The sequence below is a fragment of the Oreochromis niloticus genome, unplaced genomic scaffold, assembly GCF_001858045.2.
Source record: "Oreochromis niloticus isolate F11D_XX unplaced genomic scaffold, O_niloticus_UMD_NMBU tig00007374_pilon, whole genome shotgun sequence".
NCBI lineage: Eukaryota > Metazoa > Chordata > Actinopteri > Cichliformes > Cichlidae > Oreochromis > Oreochromis niloticus.
The window spans coordinates 175,705-182,860 of NW_020328523.1; the positions used below are offsets into that span (position 1 = coordinate 175,705).

Genomic DNA, 7,156 nt, shown 5'->3' on the forward strand with positions numbered 1-7,156 from the left:
ATGAGTGTTAACAGCACAGTTAACCTTCAATCAGGGTGGAGATAGAAACTTCTACTGAGTCTGTTTGTCTTTGTTGGACCTGTAGAGTTTACCAGAGGGAAGGTGGGAAAGTGAGTGTCCAGGGTGGAGGGGTCCTTGATGATGATGCTTCCTGCTGAAGTCTGCCAGTATAGATGTCTCTGAGGGGGGTTAGTGAAGTGCCGATTGGCCGCTCTGCTGCCCTCACCACGCGCTGCAGTTTCCTCTTGTCCTCCACAGTGCAGCAGTTGAAGCAGAGGGTGCAGCAGGAGGTCAGAAGGCTCTCGATGGTGGAGCAGTAGAAATTAATTAGCAGGCTTTGGGGCTTGACATTGCTTCCTGAGGAAGTGCAGCCTTTGTTGTGCTTTCCCTACCTGGTGGGACATGTTTGTGGACCAGGTAAGGTCGGCCGAGATGTGGACTCCGAGGAACTTGAAGCTCTCCACCCTTTCTACCTCCTCCATCAATGTAGAGGGTGGAGTGCTCAGATGGCTTTGTTCTGCTGAAGTCGATTATCATGTCCTTGGTCTTGGCTGTGTTCAGATGCAGGTTGTTGTCGTCACACCATTGCTTCAGATGCTGAACCTCCTCTCTGTAGCTGAATCATCGTTGTTGTCCATCAGTCCTATGATGGTGGTGTCATCAGCACATTTATAATGGTGTTACTGGTGTGGACTGGAGAACAGTCATGGGTGAAAAGTGAGTATAAGAGGGGACTGAGGACACACGTTCAGAGTGAGGGTGGAGGAGGTGTGGCTCCCATCCTGACGTTCTGGGGTGTGTTGCTCAGGAAGTCCAGTATCCAGCTGCACAGTGAGCTGCTGGGTCCTAAGTTGCTGAGTTTATGAACCAGTTTGTGGGCTTGAACTGTGTTGAAGGTAAAGTCCACAAACAGCATTCTCACGTACGTGTTTCCTACTGTCCAGATGTGTGAGGGTTGTGTGAAGAGCTGTAATGATGGCGTCCTCTGTCCACCTGTTTGCCTTCTACAGACTGTAGCAGTGAGAGGTTGAAGATGGTGCTGAAACCTCTGCTAGTTGGTCTGCACATGCTTTAAGCACTCCACCTGCTGCACCGTCAGCACCAGCTGCTTTCCTCGCATAGACTCTGTGTGGCTCTGACCTGATGCTGCTCCAGCTGGATGGGGGCGTCGTCCCTCTCTGTAACGCAGGATAGGTGTTGGTGTCACTGTTTTGTTGGTCAAAGCGGGCGAAGAACTGCTTCATGGTGTCAGGTGAGGTGATGTGCGGGGAGTTTGTTTGTGTGCGATTGTCCTTGTAGCCAGTGAGTGTCTTGATCCCTGCCACATGTTTCTGGAGTGGTTTGTGTTAAAGTGTTCCTCGATGCGCTGTTTGAATCTGCGTTTGGATTCTTTGATGCCTTTAGATTAGACGCCTCTTTGTAGGTTTGTTGGTCTCCTGATCTGAAGGCACTGCTCTCAGTAGAGCTGCACCTCACTGTTGAGCCATGGCTTCTGCTTTGGGAACACTTTGTCTTTGTTGTTGTTACACTCTCAGTGCAGATGTATGAGAGTACAGCAGATGTGTGGCCCTCCAAGTCTGTTCCTTCTGTGAATACACTCCAGACCATATTGTCCAAACAGTCCTGCAGGGCTGTGGTGGATCCACAGTCTAGTGTTACTGTGTTACTTCTGGGTCTTAGAGACAAGGTTTGGATTTCTGAGGATGTTTCTGGGGGATCTAGTTTGGTTAAATTATAGTTCTGCATTCTTCATCATCATTTCACTTATTTCTTGGTGTTCACATCTCATTTATTTCCCTTTCCTGATACAACTGTTAGTTCATGCTGGTTTAAATGAGTCCTAAACTTCATTGTATGTGACATTAAACATCTTAAATGTAACTTTCAGTAGCAAAGAAAGCTGCAGGAGCCCAGGTTCCATCTTCACACACATCAGGAGCAGCTGCTCCATCACAAACACCACAGAAGAACAACAACACTGGATCAGATTTAATGTAACCGGCTGTTTTTATCTGGATTTATCTGACAGGGACAGAGTTCATGTTCATGGACATCAGGATAAAAACAGAAGATGGAAACCTGCCAGATTTGAGCTGCTCATGTGTCGTCCCTGGGCAGGTCACATGACTCTATCCAACACACAAAGACACACAGACACACAAGAAAAGCCAGAGAAACAAAGACAAATCCAAACAATCCATCATACTGAGTTAAAGTGATCACAGGTCTGCTTTGTTGGAGCCTTCAAAGTGTCACATGTGGACTTATTACTACCACTGAAGGCCACGCCCCTCTGGTCATGTGATCATGTGGTTTGTAGGAACGCTCCTCTTCCTCAGGGGATCCACCTGTGCTTCCTCTCCTCCACCTGTTACAGTGAGGGAACGTCCTCCATGATGGAGGAGCTGCTGGAAAGTGCTGAGAGTTTCCTCCAGAGTGAGACCTCTGTCACAGTTCAGAGGATCTACGGCAGCAGAGACCTTCATGGACACTAAAAGCCTCAAACACACAGCATCACACTGACTCCACTCTGACATCACTGATCAATAATCAAACAGATCAAACTGATTGATCAGCCATCAGAGGAGTCGGATCAATGGAGCAGCTTCTGTTCCTGATGTTTGATCCTGGACCTGAAGCGTCCCTGCAGAGGAGACACGACAGCTTCACACAGAAACACAATAAAATAATAAGTGAAAGAGAACCAAGTGAAAGTGAACAAACAGCTGTAACTGTGAGCAGCACGATTCTCCATCCATGATGTTTCCCTGGCTCCAGGCCACACAGCTGTATCTGTCTGTGGGGCGTTTAAGGGTCAGGCTGAACTGTCCGCTTTTCACACGCTCGTCTTTCTTTCACTCTGTGATGCTGCTCCTGTTTGTCAGGCTTCTCAGGACGGTGCCACCACTCCACCTGAGTGTCCTCAGGCAGCCGGACAGACTCCGCCCCCTCCTCCACCTGACACTCTGAGAGAACAGCAAACACAGCATGAGGTGTACAGACAGCAGCAGGTTTCAGAGGTGTAGAGAAAGCTGAAGTCGATCAGAGCAGAGGACGGAGGCCATGTCCACACTGATACGTTTTCCTTCTAAAAGCTTCTTTTTCTCTCCGTTTTGGCCTCCACACTGAGACGGCGTTTTTGGTCAAGGAAAACTGAGCTTTTTGAAAACAGTGACACAGTTTAGTCATATGATGCAGTCATGTCACCAAGTAAACTAAGTGGGTGGACCATTATACAGCAGTTATTTTGTTTGCTCTCAGCTTTGACAGATTAAAGATTAATATCAGTTTATACCTGCTGCAGAGCTCCAGATAAAACTTTTCCTCCACATTTGGCAGCGAAGCTTCAAAGAGCCTGAAAGTAAATAAACGGCACATGGAAATGACTTTCTGTGTGAGGCTTCAGTGTTAGTGGAGCCGCTAAAAGTGGTGGATCTAAATCTGCACCTCAAAGTGCGTTCACATACAAGTAGAAGGGGAGTGAGTGGGTCAGCGCTCAGGGCTCAGACACTAAGTTGGCCTTAAACACACCATTTATTTCCATGGAAACAGACACAACCAGAGTTACAGGTTAAATCCTCCTATACAATAAAAAGAGTCTCAACATGCTAAAAACCCTGCCGCAGAAATAACTCTACACTGTCAACACAAAGGCTAAACAAATGTTTCCATGTGCTAAAATTCCCATAATCCCACAGTCCAGCCACACGCGGGCAGATGTTCCTGAAACAGGAGAGGAGAGATTTCTCTTCCGGGATGGAAACCACGCCGGCCAGAAGAACAAGGGGGCGGGGCTCCTGTCGCACACCTGTCTCCTCCTGACAGCGCGTCACAGTCCCGCCCCACTCCACACCTGAACACGGCCTCCGTCGTAGCACCGCCAGATGCAGGCAGAGGGACACCCCTGCCCTGCTGTGGGTTGCATCGCCTCCCACTATGCTGGCTTGCGCGCGTTTCTTTTCCTCCTGCTCGCCTTTCGTGCGTCGCCTTCCCGTCTCTGCCTCACCATCGCCTTTAACAGGTCAGCCTGGCGGCTGATAGGCCGCCTCGGGGAACGCCCCCACCTCCACAGGTGCTACTATTGTGCGCTTAGTCCACAGTGGATTAAAAGAATATTGTGCAACAACACTAAAACACACAATATCAGGATAAAACCTGATATTTAAATATCAATAAACAAACATATAAATATGACAATAAAATCATGCAGGTAAAACCAACACTATGCACCAATGCACAGTCTGATCAAACATCAGAGTGTTCATCAGCACTGCAAACGATAAAGGGCTCAGAGCCCCCTCTTTGTGAGCCCACTGCCTGAGCCTGTGAGTATTTAGAAAGTAGAAGGACAGAAACTCCAGGTGTGGACGAGGCTCGTTGCATCAAAAACAGCTGCTGCTGTGATTCCTGCTGAAGGGGCTTCAAATAAGTGTCTGAATACTTCAGGAAATATGATGTTAAAGAAATAATCGTAAAGTTTCCAGTTTGTCATTATTAGAAACATTATCAGCCACAGGCTGAATGGATTCAATGGAGTAAACTGGTCCCACCATGACCTCTGACCTCTGACCTGCATCTACAGCACTGAGCCCTGACAGTGAGCAGCACTTGTTTCTTCAGCAGGATGTTTCCCTCCCTGCTGCAGACGGTGCAGGTGGAGGTGTTTGTGTCTCCATCTGTGGGGTATTTCAGGGTCAGACTGAGGTCTCCAGGTTACAGCAGCTTTCTCTTCATCTTCGTTGGGTCTCTGTAAAACTTGTGTGTCTCAGTTTGTTCCTGATGTGTTCCTGACTCGTTCTTTGGTAACTAGTCTGCAGCGTCCTGTAAAGTGCTGCAGACATGTTGGATGAAGAAGAACAGACAGACTGAGCCTCCACAGTCGGCCATGTCTCACACGCTTCCTTTCTTTGGGCCTCAGCATCAGCAACGTGTCTGCGGAGGATGTAGCTTTGAGTGACCACAGCTGCGTCTTTGTTGACCTTCACTTGAGGACGTGCCATTGGATAAATGAGTCTATTTGAAACTTCAGAAACAAAACTCAGATCAGAAAATGGGAGAAATTCAAAGTTTTGTTTGACACAATCAGCTGTTGCGTCTCGAGCTGCCTCACCTATAAATGTGGCTCTAAAGCAGACAGCAACAAAAGTCTGATTTTCTGTAGATCAAAGAAATCAATGACAAACCCCCCCAGAGCGTTCTTGTTGTGCAGCTCACTGCTGCTCTACTTTTACACCTGTGACATTTGATGAGAATCAGCCGTCTGCAGCTCCCTCAGAGATTCTCCCCACAAAGCTTTTTGCCTTGTAAACCTTTTTAACGCTTTTCTTCAGACTGGAGTGTTCCAGCTTTTTCAAACATGCCGTTGTGGAAGCAAAGCTCAGCAAACCCAGCTTAGATCCAACATTACATCAACATTATAGATCAGTTTCTCTTTCAGGTCAAAGCTTGTTGAGAAGCCACTTGCTGCCCACCTCACAGCCTGCTTGAAGAAACACCACATCTATGAGCGTTTCCACTCTGGTTTTGGTCAAATGCATCCACTGACACTGCACTACTAACAGTAAGCAGTTATATTGTGACGTCAGCAGATGGTGGAAAATACACAGTCCTGGTCTTGTTGGAGCTCTCCTGCTCTGAACATCTGAAGCTCTCCACCACATGACTGAGCACAACTCAGGGAGGAACATTTACTGAAGCTGCTGCAACATTTGCTGTCAGCACATGATTGTGTGACAGTCAAGGAGCCACCAGAGGACACCTGCTAACAGGGCTGGTATCCTCACTCATTTCTACAATCCATTCACTTTGAATCGCTGAAGTTTGCCTCAGACAGTCAGAAATATTATTATTCATTTCCATATGTTTATCTCTATAAAAGAAAGCTGACACTGTGAGACTTCATCAGAGGTGTGAGCATCACAGCAGAGGCCTTTGTGTCAAAGTCACTGAGGATAAAACAGAAGAAAATGAAGCAGATTTTCCTGGCCTGGCTTTTTATAGCAGATGACCTTAAAAATATTCTGCAGTAGAACAAAAACACATGTGAACATGACCTGATGAAGTGAAGCAAAGTTACAGAGGTTTGATTACAGACACAGCTGAGAGTTTTGCAATTTTGCATCATTTTACAAAGTTTGTTCAGTTTTGAGCAGCAGAAATGAGACTAAGTCAAAAACAGGGTTAGGGTTAAAGAATTAAAGAATCTGCTCAGATTTAAAATGGTGAAGCAAGCATGCTTATTGTGACAATATTAAAAGTTCAGTTTGAGTGATTGTGATCGTCTACAGCAGGGTTTTGGTTTGATGTTGACCTTTGACCTGCAGTGGGACATCTCTCAGTCTAAATGACGGAGCAGGTGTAGGTGGCGCTGTCAGACAGTTGGAGGTTGGTCAGGTTCAGGCTGAGGTCTCCAGTTTCCAGAGCGTCAGTCTTCATGGATGTTCGGCCGCTGTAACGCTGGTTTGGATCTTTCAGTTCATCTCCTTGAAGCTGGTGGACGGTTGGAGGACTGAGGTCGGAGCGACTCCACACCACTGTGGGGCTGTCCAGTTCAAAAGTGGGAAACTCACAGGGCAGCAGGACAAACAGCTCTCCCTCATACAGCTCCACAGCCGAGGCATGCTGGGAAACTGAGGACACAGACAGAGTCCATGTGTCACTTTGAGATCAAACGTGGACACAGCTTCAGTTACACAATATCAAATATCTACATATAGAAATAAAATCACTGTGCAGGTCAAATAAATAAATACAATAAAGAAAGAAATAAGACGGGTATAAGTGAAAAGTCTGAGTTCAGCCCGTCGGCTCACAGAAACACTGACTTCCTGTTGTTAATGAGGCGGCTGTGGGAACAGGTAGGAGGCTCCTGATTGGTTCATAAGGTGTGAATAAATGTGTCATGTAGCAGGAAGCAAAGCCACATCAGGCCTTAGAAGGAATTCATGAAAGTGTGAAGTCTGTCTGCAGTGCAGTGGAGTGATCTCCTCCCTATGAATGAAGTTAGAAGTCTGGAATTTTAGGAAGCAGCTGCACGTCAGGAAGCACAAATGTGATGAGGAGAAGGCATGGAGCGCTGTGTCAGGCTCTGCTGTGGAAACCAATCAACTTTTGCATGTTTTGAACCGGAAGAAGAAGCAGGATGTGAACTTTGTAG

The 7,156-nt window shown here is 47.0% G+C and overlaps 1 long non-coding RNA gene across 1 annotated transcript; it reads left to right on the forward strand.

Moving 5' to 3' along the window:
• The first annotated feature begins 1,106 nt into the window (after positions 1 to 1,106).
• LOC112845447 (uncharacterized) lies at positions 1,107 to 2,224 on the forward strand. The gene is made up of 2 exons (XR_003218265.1): positions 1,107 to 1,252; positions 2,030 to 2,224. It is a non-coding gene; the product is annotated as an uncharacterized LOC112845447 (long non-coding RNA).
• The last annotated feature ends 4,932 nt before the right edge of the window (positions 2,225 to 7,156 follow it).